Raw genomic sequence first — 18,857 nt, 5'->3', positions numbered from 1 at the left:
TTGAAATTTTCATTTTTGACCAAAATCAACAGATCCGGGGCTTAGGGAATTTCTCATATGCCAAAAAAATGTTGAAGCTCCTGTTCAAAAATTATGCTCCGAAATGAACTTTTGTCACCTTAGTGATACATTTTGGGATAGTTGCTAAAGTTTAAAGCAGAAATCGGGGCACTTTTGAAATTTTCATTTTTTGACCAAAATCAACAGGTCCGGGGCTTAAGGAATTTACATATGCCACAAAACGGTTGAAGCTCCTGTTCAAAAATGATGCTCCGAAATCAACTTCTGTCACCTTAGTGATACATTTTGGGATAGTACCTAAAGTTTAAAGCAGAAATCGGGGCACTTTTGAAATTTTCATTTTTGAACAAAATCAACAGGACCGGGGCTTAGGGAATTTCTCATATGCCACAAAACTGTTGAAGCTCCTGTTCAAAAATGATGCTCCGAAATCAACTTCTGTCACCTTAGTGATACATTTTGGGATAGTACCTAAAGTTTAAAGCAGAAACAGGGGAACTTTTGAAATTTTCATTTTTGAACAAAATCGACAGGTCCGGGGCTTAGGGAATTTCTCATATGCCACAAAACTGTTGAAGCTCCTGTTCAAAAATGATGCTCCGAAATCAACTTCTGTCACCTTAGTGATACATTTTGGGATAGTACCTAAAGTTTAAAGCAGAAATCAGGGCACTTTTGAAATTTTCATTTTTGAACAAAATCAACAGGACCGGGGCTTAAGGAATTTCTCATATGCCAAAAACGGTTGAAGCTCCTGTTCAAAAATTATGCTCCAAAATCAACTTCTGTCACCTTAATGATACATTTTGGGATAGTACCTAAAGTTTAAAGCAGAAACTGGGGAACTTTTGAAATTTTCATTTTTTAACAAAATCAACAGGTGCGGGGCTTAGGGAATTTCTCATATGCCACAAAACTGTTGAAGCTCCTGTTCAAAAATGATGCTCCAAAATCAACTTCTGTCACCTTAGTGATACATTTTGGGATAGTACCTAAAGTTTAAAGCAGAAATCGGGGCACTTTTGAAATTTTCATTTTTGACCAAAATCAACAGGTCCGGGGCCTAAGGAATTTACATATGCCACAAAACTGTTGAAGCTCCTGTTCAAAAATGATGCTCCGAAATCAACTTCTGTCACCTTAGTGATACATTTTGGGATAGTACCTAAAGTTTAAAGCAGAAATCGGGGCACTTTTGAAATTTTCATTTTTGAACAAAATCAACAGGACCGGATCTTAAGGAATTTCTCATATGCCACAAAACGGTTGAAGCTCCTGTTCAAAAATTATGCTCCAAAATCAACTTCTGTCACCTTAGTGATACATTTTGGGATAGTACCTAAAGTTTAAAGCAGAAATTGGGGAACTTTTGAAATTTTCATTTTTGACCAAAATCAACAGGTCCGGGGCTTAGGGAATTTCTCATATGCCACAAAACGGTTGAAGCTCCTGTTCAAAAATTATGCTCCGAAATCAACTTCTGTTACCTTAGTGATACATTTTGGGATAGTACCTAAAGTTTAAAGCAGAAATCAGGGCACTTTTGAAATTTTAATTTTTGAACAAAATCAACAGGTCCGGGGCTTAAGGAATTTCTCATATGCCACAAAACGGTTGAAGCTCCTGTTCAAAAATTATGCTCCAAAATCAACTTCTGTCACCTTAGTGATACATTTTGGGATAGTACCTAAAGTTTAAAGCAGAAATCGGGGCACTTTTGAAATTTTCATTTTTGACCAAAATCAACAGGTTTGGGGCTTAACGAATTTACATATGCCACAAAACGGTTGAAGCTCCTGTTCAAAAATAATGCTCCGAAATCAACTTTTGTCACCTTAGTGATACATTTTGGGATAGTACCTAAAGTTTAAAGCAGAAATCGGGGCACTTTTGAAATTTTCATTTTTGAACAAAATCAACAGGTTCGGGGCTTAAGGAATTTCTCATATTCCACAAAACGGTTGAAGCTCCTGTTCAAAAATTATGCTCCAAAATCAACTTCTGTCACCTTAGTGATACATTTTGGGATAGTACCTAAAGTTTAAAGCAGAAATCGGGGCACTTTTGAAATTTTCATTTTTGACCAAAATCAACAGGTCCGGGGCTTAGGGAATTTCTCATATGCCACAAAATGGTTGAAGCTCCTGTTCAAAAATAATGCTCCGAAATCAACTTCCGTCAACTTAGTGATACATTTTGGGATATTACATAAAGTTTAAAGCAGAAATTGGGGCACTTTTGAAATTTTCATTTTTGACCAAAATCGACAAGTCCGGGGCTTAGGGAATTTCTCATATGCCACAAAACTGTTGAAGCTCCTGTTCAAAAATGATGCTCCGAAATCAACTTCTGTCACCTTAGTGATACATTTTGGGATAGTACCTAAAGTTTAAAGCAGAAATTGGGGCACTTTTGAAATTTTCATTTTTGACCAAAATCAACAGATCCGGGGCTTAGGGAATTTCTCATATGCCAAAAAAATGTTGAAGCTCCTGTTCAAAAATTATGCTCCGAAATGAACTTTTGTCACCTTAGTGATACATTTTGGGATAGTACCTAAAGTATAAAGCAGAAAGTGGGGCACTTTTGAAATTTTCATTTTTGAACAAAATCGACAGGTCCGGGGCTTAGGGAATTTCTCATATGCCACAAAACTGTTGAAGCTCCTGTTCAAAAATGATGCTCCGAAATCAACTTCTGTCACCTTAGTGATACATTTTGGGATAGTACCTAAAGTTTAAAGCAGAAACAGGAGAACTTTTGAAATTTTCATTTTTGAACAAAATCGACAGGTCCGGGGCTTAGGGAATTTCTCATATGCCACAAAACTGTTGAAGCTCCTGTTCAAAAATGATGCTCCGAAATCAACTTCTGTCACCTTAGTGATACATTTTGGGATAGTACCTAAAGTTTAAAGCAGAAATCGGGGCACTTTTGAAATTTTCATTTTTTGACCAAAATCAACAGGTCCGGGGCTTAAGGAATTTACATATGCCACAAAACGGTTGAAGCTCCTGTTCAAAAATGATGCTCCGAAATCAACTTCTGTCACCTTAGTGATACATTTTGGGATAGTACCTAAAGTTTAAAGCAGAAATCGGGGCACTTTTGAAATTTTCATTTTTGAACAAAATCAACAGGACCGGGGCTTAAGGAATTTCTCATATGCCACAAAACGGTTGAAGCGCCTGTTCAAAAATTATGCTCCAAAATCAACTTCTGTCACCTTAGTGATACATTTTGGGATAGTACCTAAAGTTTAAAGCAGAAATTGGGGAACTTTTGAAATTTTCATTTTTGAACAAAATCGACAGGTCCGGGGCTTAGGGAATTTCTCATATGCCACAAAACTGTTGAAGCTCCTGTTCAAAAATGATGCTCCGAAATCAACTTCTGTCACCTTAGTGATACATTTTGGGATAGTACCTAAAGTTTAAAGCAGAAATTGGGGCACTTTTGAAATTTTCATTTTTGACCAAAATCAACAGATCCGGGGCTTAGGGAATTTCTCATATGCCAAAAAAATGTTGAAGCTCCTGTTCAAAAATTATGCTCCGAAATGAACTTTTGTCACCTTAGTGATACATTTTGGGATAGTTGCTAAAGTTTAAAGCAGAAATCGGGGCACTTTTGAAATTTTCATTTTTTGACCAAAATCAACAGGTCCGGGGCTTAAGGAATTTACATATGCCACAAAACGGTTGAAGCTCCTGTTCAAAAATGATGCTCCGAAATCAACTTCTGTCACCTTAGTGATACATTTTGGGATAGTACCTAAAGTTTAAAGCAGAAATCGGGGCACTTTTGAAATTTTCATTTTTGAACAAAATCAACAGGACCGGGGCTTAGGGAATTTCTCATATGCCACAAAACTGTTGAAGCTCCTGTTCAAAAATGATGCTCCGAAATCAACTTCTGTCACCTTAGTGATACATTTTGGGATAGTACCTAAAGTTTAAAGTAGAAATCGGGGCACTTTTGAAATTTTCATTTTTGACCAAAATCAACAGGTCCGGGGCCTAAGGAATTTACATATGCCACAAAACTGTTGAAGCTCCTGTTCAAAAATGATGCTCCGAAATCAACTTCTGTCACCTTAGTGATACATTTTGGGATAGTACCTAAAGTTTAAAGCAGAAATCGGGGCACTTTTGAAATTTTCATTTTTGAACAAAATCAACAGGACCGGGGCTTAAGGAATTTCTCATATGCCACAAAACGGTTGAAGCTCCTGTTCAAAAATTATGCTCCAAAATCAACTTCTGTCACCTTAGTGATACATTTTGGGATAGTACCTAAAGTTTAAAGCAGAAATTGGGGAACTTTTGAAATTTTCATTTTTGACCAAAATCAACAGGTCCGGGGCTTAGGGAATTTCTCATATGCCACAAAACGGTTGAAGCTCCTGTTCAAAAATTATGCTCCGAAATCAACTTCTGTTACCTTAGTGATACATTTTGGGATAGTACCTAAAGTTTAAAGCAGAAATCAGGGCACTTTTGAAATTTTAATTTTTGAACAAAATCAACAGGTCCGGGGCTTAAGAAATTTCTCATATTCCACAAAACGGTTGAAGCTCCTGTTCAAAAATGATGCTCCGAAATCAACTTCTGTCACCTTAGTGATACATTTTGGGATAGTACCTAAAGTTTAAAGCAGAAACAGGGGAACTTTTGAAATTTTCATTTTTGAACAAAATCGACAGGTCCGGGGCTTAGGGAATTTCTCATATGCCACAAAACTGTTGAAGCTCCTGTTCAAAAATGATGCTCCGAAATCAACTTCTGTCACCTTAGTGATACATTTTGGGATATTACATAAAGTTTAAAGCAGAAATTGGGGCACTTTTGAAATTTTCATTTTTGACCAAAATCGACAAGTCTGGGGCTTAGGGAATTTCTCATATGCCACAAAACTGTTGAAGCTCCTGTTCAAGAATGATGCTCCGAAATCAACTTCTGTCACCTTAGTGATACATTTTGGGATAGTACCTAAAGTTTAAAGCAGAAATTGGGGCACTTTTGAAATTTTCATTTTTGACCAAAATCAACAGATCCGGGGCTTAGGGAATTTCTCATATGCCAAAAAAATGTTGAAGCTCCTGTTCAAAAATTATGCTCCGAAATGAACTTTTGTCACCTTAGTGATACATTTTGGGATAGTTGCTAAAGTTTAAAGCAGAAAGTGGGGCACTTTTGAAATTTTCATTTTTGAACAAAATCGACAGGTCCGGGGCTTAGGGAATTTCTCATATGCCACAAAACTGTTGAAGCTTCTGTTCAAAAATGATGCTCCGAAATCAACTTCTGTCACCTTAGTGATACATTTTGGGATAGTACCTAAAGTTTAAAGCAGAAATCGGGGCACTTTTGAAATTTTCATTTATGAACAAAATCAACAGGACCGGGGCTTAGGGAATTTCTCATATGCCACAAAACTGTTGAAGCTTCTGTTCAAAAATGATGCTCCGAAATCAACTTCTGTCACCTTAGTGATACATTTTGGGATAGTTGCTAAAGTTTAAAGCAGAAATCGGGGCACTTTTGAAATTTTCATTTATGAACAAAATCAACAGGACCGGGGCTTAGGGAATTTCTCATATGCCACAAAACTGTTGAAGCTCCTGTTCAAAAATGATGCTCCGAAATCAACTTCTGTCACCTTAGTGATACATTTTGGGATAGTACCTAAAGTTTAAAGCAGAAATCGGGGGACTTTTGAAATTTTCATTTTTGAACAAAATCAACAGGTTCGGGGCTTAGGGAATTTCTCATATGCCACAAAACGGTTGAAGCTCCTGTTCAAAAATGATGCTCCGAAATCAACTTCTGTCACCTTAGTGATACATTTTGGGATAGTACCTAAAGTTTAAAGCAGAAATTGGGGAACTTTTGAAATTTTCATTTTTGACCAAATTCGACAGGTTCGGGGCTTAGGGAATTTCTCATATGCCACAAAACGGTTGAAGCTCCTGTTAAAAAATGATGCTCCGAAATCAACTTTTGTCACCTTAGTGATACATTTTGGGATAGTACCTAAAGTTTAAAGCAGAAATTGGGGAACTTTTCATTTTTGACCAAAATCAACAGGTCCGGGGCTTAGGGAATTTCTCATATGCCACAAAACGGTTGAAGCTCCTGTTCAAAAATGATGCTCCGAAATCAACTTCTGTCACCTTAGTGATACATTTTGGGATAGTACCTAAAGTTTAAAGCAGAAATCGGGGCACTTTTTAAATTTTCATTTTTTGACCAAAATCAACAGGTCCGGGGCTTAAGGAATTTACATATGCCACAAAACGGTTGAAGCTCCTGTTCAAAAATGATGCTCCGAAATCAACTTCTGTCACCTTAGTGATACATTTTGGGATAGTACCTAAAGTTTAAAGCAGAAAGTGGGGCACTTTTGAAATTTTCATTTTTGACCAAAATCGACAGGTTCGGGGCTTAGGGAATTTCTCATATGCCACAAAACGGTTGAAGCTCCTGTTCAAAAATGATGCTCCGAAATCAACTTCTGTCACCTTAGTGATACATTTTGGGATAGTACCTAAAGTTTAAAGCAGAAATCGGGGCACTTTTGAAATTTTCATTTTTGAACAAAATCAACAGGACCGGGTCTTAGGGAATTTCTCAAATGCCACAAAACTGTTGAAGCTCCTGTTCAAAAATGATGCTCCGAAATCAACTTCTGTCACCTTAGTGATACATTTTGGGATAGTACCTAAAGTTTAAAGCAGAAATCGGGGCACTTTTGAAATTTTCATTTTTGACCAAAATCAACAGGTCCGGGGCTTAAGGAATTTACATATGCCACAAAACGGTTGAAGCTTCTGTTCAAAAATGATGCTCCGAAATCAACTTCTGTCACCTTAGTGATACATTTTGGGATAGTACCTAAAGTTTAAAGCAGAAATCGGGGCACTTTTGAAATTTTCATTTTTGAACAAAATCAACAGGACCGGGTCTTAGGGAATTTCTCAAATGCCACAAAACTGTTGAAGCTCCTGTTCAAAAATGATGCTCCGAAATCAACTTCTGTCACCTTAGTGATACATTTTGGGATAGTACCTAAAGTTTAAAGCAGAAATCGGGGCACTTTTGAAATTTTCATTTTTGACCAAAATCAACAGGTCCGGGGCTTAGGGAATTTCTCATATGCCACAAAACGGTTGAAGCTCCTGTTCAAAAATAATGCTCCGAAATCAACTTCCGTCAACTTAGTGATACATTTTGGGATAGTACATAAAGTTTAAAGCAGAAATTGGGGCACTTTTGAAATTTTCATTTTTGACCAAAATCGACAAGTCCGGGCCTTAGGGAATTTCTCATATGCCACAAAACTGTTGAAGCTCCTGTTCAAAAATGATGCTCCGAAATCAACTTCTGTCACCTTAGTGATACATTTTGGGATAGTACCTAAAGTTTAAAGCAGAAATTGGGGCACTTTTGAAATTTTCATTTTTGACCAAAATCAACAGGTCCGGGGCTTAGGGAATTTCTCATATGCCACAAAACTGTTGAAGCTCCTGTTCAAAAATTATGCTCCGAAATGAACTTTTGTCACCTTAGTGATACATTTTGGGATAGTTGCTAAAGTTTAAAGCAGAAAGTGGGGCACTTTTGAAATTTTCATTTTTGAACAAAACCGACAGGTCCGGGGCTTAGGGAATTTCTCATATGCCACAAAACTGTTGAAGCTCCTGTTCAAAAATGATGCTCCGAAATCAACTTCTGTCACCTTAGTGATACATTTTGGGATAGTACCTAAAGTTTAAAGCAGAAATCGGGGCACTTTTGAAATTTTCATTTTTGACCAAAATCAACAGGTCCGGGGCTTAAGGAATTTACATATGCCACAAAACGGTTGAAGCTCCTGTTCAAAAATGATGCTCCGAAATCAACTTCTGTCACCTTAGTGATACATTTTGGGATAGTACCTAAAGTTTAAAGCAGAAATCGGGGCACTTTTGAAATTTTCATTTTTGAACAAAATCAACAGGTTCGGGGCTTAAGGAATTTCTCATATTCCACAAAACGGTTGAAGCTCCTGTTCAAAAATTATGCTCCAAAATCAATTTTCATTTTTGAACAAAACCGACAGGTCCGGGGCTTAGGGAATTTCTCATATGCCACAAAACTGTTGAAGCTCCTGTTCAAAAATGATGCTCCGAAATCAACTTCTGTCACCTTAGTGATACATTTTGGGATAGTACCTAAAGTTTAAAGCAGAAATCGGGGCATTTTGGGATAGTACCTAAAGTTTAAAGAAGAAATCGGGGCACTTTTGAAATTTTCATTTTTGACCAAAATCAACAGGTCCGGGGCTTAGGGAATTTCTCATATGCCACAAAACGGTTGAAGCTCCTGTTCAAAAATAATGCTCCGAAATCAACTTCCGTCAACTTAGTGATACATTTTGGGATATTACATAAAGTTTAAAGCAGAAATTGGGGCACTTTTGAAATTTTCATTTTTGACCAAAATCGACAAGTCCGGGGCTTAGGGAATTTCTCATATGCCACAAAACTGTTGAAGCTCCTGTTCAAAAATGATGCTCCGAAATCAACTTCTGTCACCTTAGTGATACATTTTGGGATAGTACCTAAAGTTTAAAGCAGAAATTGGGGCACTTTTGAAATTTTCATTTTTGACCAAAATCAACAGATCCGGGGCTTAGGGAATTTCTCATATGCCAAAAAAATGTTGAAGCTCCTGTTCAAAAATTATGCTCCGAAATGAACTTTTGTCACCTTAGTGATACATTTTGGGATAGTTGCTAAAGTATAAAGCAGAAAGTGGGGCACTTTTGAAATTTTCATTTTTGAACAAAATCGACAGGTCCGGGGCTTAGGGAATTTCTCATATGCCACAAAACTGTTGAAGCTCCTGTTCAAAAATGATGCTCCGAAATCAACTTCTGTCACCTTAGTGATACATTTTGGGATAGTACCTAAAGTTTAAAGCAGAAACAGGAGAACTTTTGAAATTTTCATTTTTGAACAAAATCGACAGGTCCGGGGCTTAGGGAATTTCTCATATGCCACAAAACTGTTGAAGCTCCTGTTCAAAAATGATGCTCCGAAATCAACTTCTGTCACCTTAGTGATACATTTTGGGATAGTACCTAAAGTTTAAAGCAGAAATCGGGGCACTTTTGAAATTTTCATTTTTTGACCAAAATCAACAGGTCCGGGGCTTAAGGAATTTACATATGCCACAAAACGGTTGAAGCTCCTGTTCAAAAATGATGCTCCGAAATCAACTTCTGTCACCTTAGTGATACATTTTGGGATAGTACCTAAAGTTTAAAGCAGAAATCGGGGCACTTTTGAAATTTTCATTTTTGAACAAAATCAACAGGACCGGGGCTTAAGGAATTTCTCATATGCCACAAAACGGTTGAAGCGCCTGTTCAAAAATTATGCTCCAAAATCAACTTCTGTCACCTTAGTGATACATTTTGGGATAGTACCTAAAGTTTAAAGCAGAAATTGGGGAACTTTTGAAATTTTCATTTTTGAACAAAATCGACAGGTCCGGGGCTTAGGGAATTTCTCATATGCCACAAAACTGTTGAAGCTCCTGTTCAAAAATGATGCTCCGAAATCAACTTCTGTCACCTTAGTGATACATTTTGGGATAGTACCTAAAGTTTAAAGCAGAAATTGGGGCACTTTTGAAATTTTCATTTTTGACCAAAATCAACAGATCCGGGGCTTAGGGAATTTCTCATATGCCAAAAAAAATGTTGAAGCTCCTGTTCAAAAATTATGCTCCGAAATGAACTTTTGTCACCTTAGTGATACATTTTGGGATAGTTGCTAAAGTTTAAAGCAGAAAGTGGGGCACTTTTGAAATTTTCATTTTTGAACAAAATCGACAGGTCCGGGGCTTAGGGAATTTCTCATATGCCACAAAACTGTTGAAGCTCCTGTTCAAAAATGATGCTCCGAAATCAACTTCTGTCACCTTAGTGATACATTTTGGGATAGTACCTAAAGTTTAAAGCAGAAACAGGAGAACTTTTGAAATTTTCATTTTTGAACAAAATCGACAGGTCCGGGGCTTAGGTAATTTCTCATATGCCACAAAACTGTTGAAGCTCCTGTTCAAAAATGATGCTCCGAAATCAACTTCTGTCACCTTAGTGATACATTTTGGGATAGTACCTAAAGTTTAAAGCAGAAATCGGGGCACTTTTGAAATTTTCATTTTTTGACCAAAATCAACAGGTCCGGGGCTTAAGGAATTTACATATGCCACAAAACGGTTGAAGCTCCTGTTCAAAAATGATGCTCCGAAATCAACTTCTGTCACCTTAGTGATACATTTTGGGATAGTACCTAAAGTTTAAAGCAGAAATCGGGGCACTTTTGAAATTTTCATTTTTGAACAAAATCAACAGGACCGGGGCTTAGGGAATTTCTCATATGCCACAAAACTGTTGAAGCTCCTGTTCAAAAATGATGCTCCGAAATCAACTTCTGTCACCTTAGTGATACATTTTGGGATAGTACCTAAAGTTTAAAGCAGAAACAGGGGAACTTTTGAAATTTTCATTTTTGAACAAAATCGACAGGTCCGGGGCTTAGGGAATTTCTCATATGCCACAAAACTGTTGAAGCTCCTGTTCAAAAATGATGCTCCGAAATCAACTTCTGTCACCTTAGTGATACATTTTGGGATAGTACCTAAAGTTTAAAGCAGAAATCAGGGCACTTTTGAAATTTTCATTTTTGAACAAAATCAACAGGACCGGGGCTTAAGGAATTTCTCATATGCCAAAAACGGTTGAAGCTCCTGTTCAAAAATTATGCTCCAAAATCAACTTCTGTCACCTTAGTGATACATTTTGGGATAGTAACTAAAGTTTAAAGCAGAAACTGGGGAACTTTTGAAATTTTCATTTTTGAACAAAATCGACAGGTGCGGGGCTTAGGGAATTTCTCATATGCCACAAAACTGTTGAAGCTCCTGTTCAAAAATGATGCTCCGAAATCAACTTCTGTCACCTTAGTGATACATTTTGGGATAGTACCTAAAGTTTAAAGCAGAAATCGGGGCACTTTTGAAATTTTCATTTTTGACCAAAATCAACAGGTCCGGGGCCTAAGGAATTTACATATGCCACAAAACTGTTGAAGCTCCTGTTCAAAAATGATGCTCCGAAATCAACTTCTGTCACCTTAGTGATACATTTTGGGATAGTACCTAAAGTTTAAAGCAGAAATCGGGGCACTTTTGAAATTTTCATTTTTGAACAAAATCAACAGGACCGGGGCTTAAGGAATTTCTCATATGCCACAAAACGGTTGAAGCTCCTGTTCAAAAATTATGCTCCAAAATCAACTTCTGTCACCTTAGTGATACATTTTGGGATAGTACCTAAAGTTTAAAGCAGAAATTGGGGAACTTTTGAAATTTTCATTTTTGACCAAAATCAACAGGTCCGGGGCTTAGGGAATTTCTCATATGCCACAAAACGGTTGAAGCTCCTGTTCAAAAATTATGCTCCGAAATCAACTTCTGTTACCTTAGTGATACATTTTGGGATAGTACCTAAAGTTTAAAGCAGAAATCAGGGCACTTTTGAAATTTTAATTTTTGAACAAAATCAACAGGTCCGGGGCTTAAGAAATTTCTCATATTCCACAAAACGGTTGAAGCTCCTGTTCAAAAATGATGCTCCGAAATCAACTTCTGTCACCTTAGTGATTCATTTTGGGATAGTACCTAAAGTTTAAAGCAGAAACAGGGGAACTTTTGAAATTTTCATTTTTGAACAAAATCGACAGGTCCGGGGCTTAGGGAATTTCTCATATGCCACAAAACTGTTGAAGCTCCTGTTCAAAAATGATGCTCCGAAATGAACTTTTGTCACCTTAGTGATACATTTTGGGATAGTACCTAAAGTTTAAAGCAGAAATCGGGGCACTTTTGAAATTTTCATTTTTGAACAAAATCAACAGGACCGGGGCTTAGGGAATTTCTCATATGCCACAAAACTGTTGAAGCTCCTGTTCAAAAATGATGCTCCGAAATGAACTTTTGTCACCTTAGTGATACATTTTGGGATAGTACCTAAAGTTTAAAGCAGAAATCGGGGCACTTTTGAAATTTTCATTTTTGAACAAAATCAACAGGACCGGGGCTTAGGGAATTTCTCATATGCCACAAAACTGTTGAAGCTCCTGTTCAAAAATGATGCTCCGAAATCAACTTCTGTCACCTTAGTGATACATTTTGGGATAGTACCTAAAGTTTAAAGCAGAAACAGGGGAACTTTTGAAATTTTCATTTTTGAACAAAATCGACAGGTCCGGGGCTTAGGGAATTTCTCATATGCCACAAAACTGTTGAAGCTCCTGTTCAAAAATGATGCTCCGAAATCAACTTCTGTCACCTTAGTGATACATTTTGGGATAGTACCTAAAGTTTAAAGCAGAAATCAGGGCACTTTTGAAATTTTCATTTTTGAACAAAATCAACAGGACCGGGGCTTAAGGAATTTCTCATATGCCAAAAACGGTTGAAGCTCCTGTTCAAAAATTATGCTCCAAAATCAACTTCTGTCACCTTAGTGATACATTTTGGGATAGTAACTAAAGTTTAAAGCAGAAACTGGGGAACTTTTGAAATTTTCATTTTTGAACAAAATCGACAGGTGCGGGGCTTAGGGAATTTCTCATATGCCACAAAACTGTTGAAGCTCCTGTTCAAAAATGATGCTCCGAAATCAACTTCTGTCACCTTAGTGATACATTTTGGGATAGTACCTAAAGTTTAAAGCAGAAATCGGGGCACTTTTGAAATTTTCATTTTTGACCAAAATCAACAGGTCCGGGGCCTAAGGAATTTACATATGCCACAAAACTGTTGAAGCTCCTGTTCAAGAATGATGCTCCGAAATCAACTTCTGTCACCTTAGTGATACATTTTGGGATAGTACCTAAAGTTTAAAGCAGAAATTGGGGCACTTTTGAAATTTTCATTTTTGACCAAAATCAACAGATCCGGGGCTTAGGGAATTTCTCATATGCCAAAAAAATGTTGAAGCTCCTGTTCAAAAATTATGCTCCGAAATGAACTTTTGTCACCTTAGTGATACATTTTGGGATAGTTGCTAAAGTTTAAAGCAGAAAGTGGGGCACTTTTGAAATTTTCATTTTTGAACAAAATCGACAGGTCCGGGGCTTAGGGAATTTCTCATATGCCACAAAACTGTTCAAGCTCCTGTTCAAAAATGATGCTCCGAAATCAACTTCTGTCACCTTAGTGATACATTTTGGGATAGTACCTAAAGTTTAAAGCAGAAATCGGGGCACTTTTGAAATTTTCATTTTTTGACCAAAATCAACAGGTCCGGGGCTTAAGGAATTTACATATGCCACAAAACGGTTGAAGCTCCTGTTCAAAAATGATGCTCCGAAATCAACTTCTGTCACCTTAGTGATACATTTTGGGATAGTACCTAAAGTTTAAAGCAGAAATCGGGGCACTTTTGAAATTTTCATTTTTGAACAAAATCAACAGGACCGGGGCTTAGGGAATTTCTCATATGCCACAAAACTGTTGAAGCTCCTGTTCAAAAATGATGCTCCGAAATCAACTTCTGTCACCTTAGTGATACATTTTGGGATAGTACCTAAAGTTAAAGCAGAAACAGGGGAACTTTTGAAATTTTCATTTTTGAACAAAATCGACAGGTCCGGGGCTTAGGGAATTTCTCATATGCCACAAAACTGTTGAAGCTCCTGTTCAAAAATGATGCTCCGAAATCAACTTCTGTCACCTTAGTGATACATTTTGGGATAGTACCTAAAGTTTAAAGCAGAAACTGGGGAACTTTTGAAATTTTCATTTTTTTAACAAAATCGACAGGTGCGGGGCTTAGGGAATTTCTCATATGCCACAAAACTGTTGAAGCTCCTGTTCAAAAATGATGCTCCGAAATCAACTTCTGTTACCTTAGTGATACATTTTGGGATAGTACCTAAAGTTTAAAGCAGAAATCAGGGCACTTTTGAAATTTTAATTTTTGAACAAAATCAACAGGTCCGGGGCTTAAGGAATTTCTCATATGCCACAAAACGGTTGAAGCTCCTGTTCAAAAATTATGCTCCAAAATCAACTTCTGTCACCTTAGTGATACATTTTGGGATAGTACCTAAAGTTTAAAGCAGAAATCGGGGCACTTTTGAAATTTTCATTTTTGACCAAAATCAACAGGTTTGGGGCTTAACGAATTTACATATGCCACAAAACGGTTGAAGCTCCTGTTCAAAAATGATGCTCCGAAATCAACTTTTGTCACCTTAGTGATACATTTTGGGATAGTACCTAAAGTTTAAAGCAGAAATCGGGGCACTTTTGAAATTTTCATTTTTGAACAAAATCAACAGGTTCGGGGCTTAAGGAATTTCTCATATTCCACAAAACGGTTGAAGCCCCTGTTCAAAAATTATGCTCCAAAATCAACTTCTGTCACCTTAGTGATACATTTTGGGATAGTACCTAAAGTTTAAAGCAGAAATCGGGGCACTTTTGAAATTTTCATTTTTGACCAAAATCAACAGGTCCGGGGCTTAGGGAATTTCTCATATGCCACAAAACGGTTGAAGCTCCTGTTCAAAAATAATGCTCCGAAATCAACTTCCGTCAACTTAGTGATACATTTTGGGATATTACATAAAGTTTAAAGCAGAAATTGGGGCACTTTTGAAATTTTCATTTTTGACCAAAATCGACAAGTCCGGGGCTTAGGGAATTTCTCATATGCCACAAAACTGTTGAAGCTCCTGTTCAAAAATTATGCTCCGAAATCAACTTCTGTCACCTTAGTGATACATTTTGGGATAGTACCTAAAGTTTAAAGCAGAAACAGGAGAACTCTTGAAATTTTCATTTTTGAACAAAATCGACAGGTCCGGGGCTTAGGGAATTTCTCATATGCCACAAAACTGTTGAAGCTCCTGTTCAAAAATGATGCTCCGAAATCAACTTCTGTCACCTTAGTGATACATTTTGGGATAGTACCTAAAGTTTAAAGCAGAAATCGGGGCACTTTTGAAATTTTCATTTTTTGACCAAAATCAACAGGTCCGGGGCTTAAGGAATTTACATATGCCACAAAACGGTTGAAGCTCCTGTTCAAAAATGATGCTCCGAAATCAACTTCTGTCACCTTAGTGATACATTTTGGGATAGTACCTAAAGTTTAAAGCAGAAATCGGGGCACTTTTGAAATTTTCATTTTTGAACAAAATCAACAGGACCGGGGCTTAGGGAATTTCTCATATGCCACAAAACTGTTGAAGCTCCTGTTCAAAAATGATGCTCCGAAATCAACTTCTGTCACCTTAGTGATACATTTTGGGATAGTACCTAAAGTTTAAAGCAGAAACAGGGGAACTTTTGAAATTTTCATTTTTGAACAAAATCGACAGGTCCGGGGCTTAGGGAATTTCTCATATGCCACAAAACTGTTGAAGCTCCTGTTCAAAAATGATGCTCCGAAATCAACTTCTGTCACCTTAGTGATACATTTTGGGATAGTACCTAAAGTTTAAAGCAGAAATCAGGGCACTTTTGAAATTTTCATTTTTGAACAAAATCAACAGGACCGGGGCTTAAGGAATTTCTCATATGCCAAAAACGGTTGAAGCTCCTGTTCAAAAATGATGCTCCAAAATCAACTTCTGTCACCTTAGTGATACATTTTGGGATAGTAACTAAAGTTTAAAGCAGAAACTGGGGAACTTTTGAAATTTTCATTTTTGAACAAAATCGACAGGTGCGGGGCTTAGGGAATTTCTCATATGCCACAAAACTGTTGAAGCTCCTGTTCAAAAATGATGCTCCGAAATCAACTTCTGTCACCTTAGTGATACATTTTGGGATAGTACCTAAAGTTTAAAGCAGAAATCGGGGCACTTTTGAAATTTTCTTTTTTGACCAAAATCAACAGGTCCGGGGCCTAAGGAATTTACATATGCCACAAAACTGTTGAATCTCCTGTTCAAAAATGATGCTCCGAAATCAACTTCTGTCACCTTAGTGATACATTTTGGGATAGTACCTAAAGTTTAAAGCAGAAATCGGGGCACTTTTGAAATTTTCATTTTTGAACAAAATCAACAGGACCGGGGCTTAAGGAATTTCTCATATGCCACAAAACGGTTGAAGCTCCTGTTCAAAAATTATGCTCCAAAATCAACTTCTGTCACCTTAGTGATACATTTTGGGATAGTACCTAAAGTTTAAAGCAGAAATTGGGGAACTTTTGAAATTTTCATTTTTGACCAAAATCAACAGGTCCGGGGCTTAGGGAATTTCTCATATGCCACAAAACGGTTGAAGCTCCTGTTCAAAAATGATGCTCCGAAATCAACTTCTGTTACCTTAGTGATACATTTTGGGATAGTACCTAAAGTTTAAAGCAGAAATCAGGGCACTTTTGAAATTTTAATTTTTGAACAAAATCAACAGGTCCGGGGCTTAAGGAATTTCTCATATTCCACAAAACGGTTGAAGCTCCTGTTCAAAAATTATGCTCCAAAATCAACTTCTGTCACCTTAGTGATACATTTTGGGATAGTACCTAAAGTTTAAAGCAGAAATCGGGGCACTTTTGAAATTTTCATTTTTGACCAAAATCAACAGGTTTGGGGCTTAAGGAATTTACATATGCCACAAAACGGTTGAAGCTCCTGTTCAAAAATAATGCTCCGAAATCAACTTTTGTCACCTTAGTGATACTTTTTGGGATAGTACCTAAAGTTTAAAGCAGAAATTGGGGCACTTTTGAAATTTTCATTGTTGAACAAAATCAACAGGACCGGGGCTTAGGGAATTTCTCATATGCCACAAAACTGTTGAAGCTCCTGTTCAAAAATGATGCTCCGAAATCAACTTCTGTCACCTTAGTGATACATTTTGGGATAGTACCTAAAGTTTAAAGCAGAAACAGGGGAACTTTTGAAATTTTCATTTTTGAACAAAATCGACAGGTGCGGGGCTTAGGGAATTTCTCATATGCCACAAAACTGTTGAAGCTCCTGTTCAAAAATGATGCTCCGAAATCAACTTCTGTCACCTTAGTGATACATTTTGGGATATTACATAAAGTTTAAAGCAGAAATTGGGGCACTTTTGAAATTTTCATTTTTGACCAAAATCGACAAGTCTGGGGCTTAGGGAATTTCTCATATGCCACAAAACTGTTGAAGCTCCTGTTCAAAAATGATGCTCCGAAATCAACTTCTGTCACCTCAGTGATACATTTTGGGATAGTACCTAAAGTTTAAAGCAGAAATTGGGGCACTTTTGAAATTTTCATTTTTGACCAAAATCAACAGATCCGGGGCTTAGGGAATTTCTCATATGCCAAAAAAATGTTGAAGCTCCTGTTCAAAAATTATGCTCCGAAATGAACTTTTGTCACCTTAGTGATACATTTTGGGATAGTTGCTAAAGTTTAAAGCAGAAAGTGGGGCACTTTTGAAATTTTCATTTTTGAACAAAATCGACAGGTCCGGGGCTTAGGGAATTTCTCATATGCCACAAAACTGTTGAAGCTCCTGTTCAAAAATGATGCTCCGAAATCAACTTCTGTCACCTTAGTGATACATTTTGGGATAGTACCTAAAGTTTAAAGCAGAAATCGGGGCACTTTTGAAATTTTCATTTTTGAACAAAATCAACAGGACCGGGGCTTAGGGAATTTCTCATATGCCACAAAACTGTTGAAGCTCCTGTTCAAAAATGATGCTCCGAAATCAACTTCTTTCACCTTAGTGATACATTTTGGGATAGTACCTAAAGTTTAAAGCAGAAATCGGGGCACTTTTGAAATTTTCATTTTTGACCAAAATCAACAGGTCCGGGGCCTAAGGAATTTACATATGCCACAATACGGTTGAAGCTCCTGTTCAAAAATAATGCTCCGAAATCAACTTTTGTCACCTTAGTGATACATTTTGGGATAGTACCTAAAGTTTAAAGCAGAAATTGGGGCACTTTTGAAATTTTCATTTTTGAACAAAATCAACAGGACCGGGGCTTAGGGAATTTCTCATATGCCACAAAACTGTTGAAGCTCCTGTTCAAAAATGATGCTCCGAAATCAACTTCTGTCACCTTAGTGATACATTTTGGGATAGTACCTAAAGTTTAAAGCAGAAACAGGGGAACTTTTGAAATTTTCATTTTTGAACAAAATCGACAGGTCCGGGGCTTAGGGAATTTCTCATATGCCACAAAACTGTTGAAGCTCCTGTTCAAAAATGATGCTCCGAAATCAACTTCTGTCACCTTAGTGATACATTTTGGGATATTACATAAAGTTTAAAGCAGAAATTGGGGCACTTTTGAAATTTTCATTTTTGACCAAAATCGACAAGTCTGGGGCTTAGGGAATTTCTCATATGCCACAAAACTGTTGAAGCTCCTGTTCAAAAATGATGCTCCGAAATCAACTTCTGTCACCTTAGTGATACATTTTGGGATAGTACCTAAAGTTTAAAGCAGAAATTGGGGCACTTTTGAAATTTTCACTTTTGAACAAAATCAACAGGACCGGGGCTTAGGGAATTTCTCATATGCCACAAAACTGTTGAAGCTCCTGTTCAAAAATGATGCTCCGAAATGAACTTTTGTCACCTTAGTGATACATTTTGGGATAGTTGCTAAAGTTTAAAGCAGAAAGTGGGGCACTTTTGAAATTTTCATTTTTGAACAAAATCGACAGGTCCGGGGCTTAGGGAATTTCTCATATGCCACAAAACTGTTGAAGCTCCTGTTCAAAAATGATGCTCCGAAATCAACTTCTGTCAC

The sequence above is a fragment of the Pseudophryne corroboree genome, chromosome 9 (assembly GCF_028390025.1).
Source record: "Pseudophryne corroboree isolate aPseCor3 chromosome 9, aPseCor3.hap2, whole genome shotgun sequence".
Classification (NCBI taxonomy): Eukaryota; Metazoa; Chordata; class Amphibia; order Anura; family Myobatrachidae; genus Pseudophryne; species Pseudophryne corroboree.
This window is presented reverse-complemented; position numbering follows the sequence as displayed.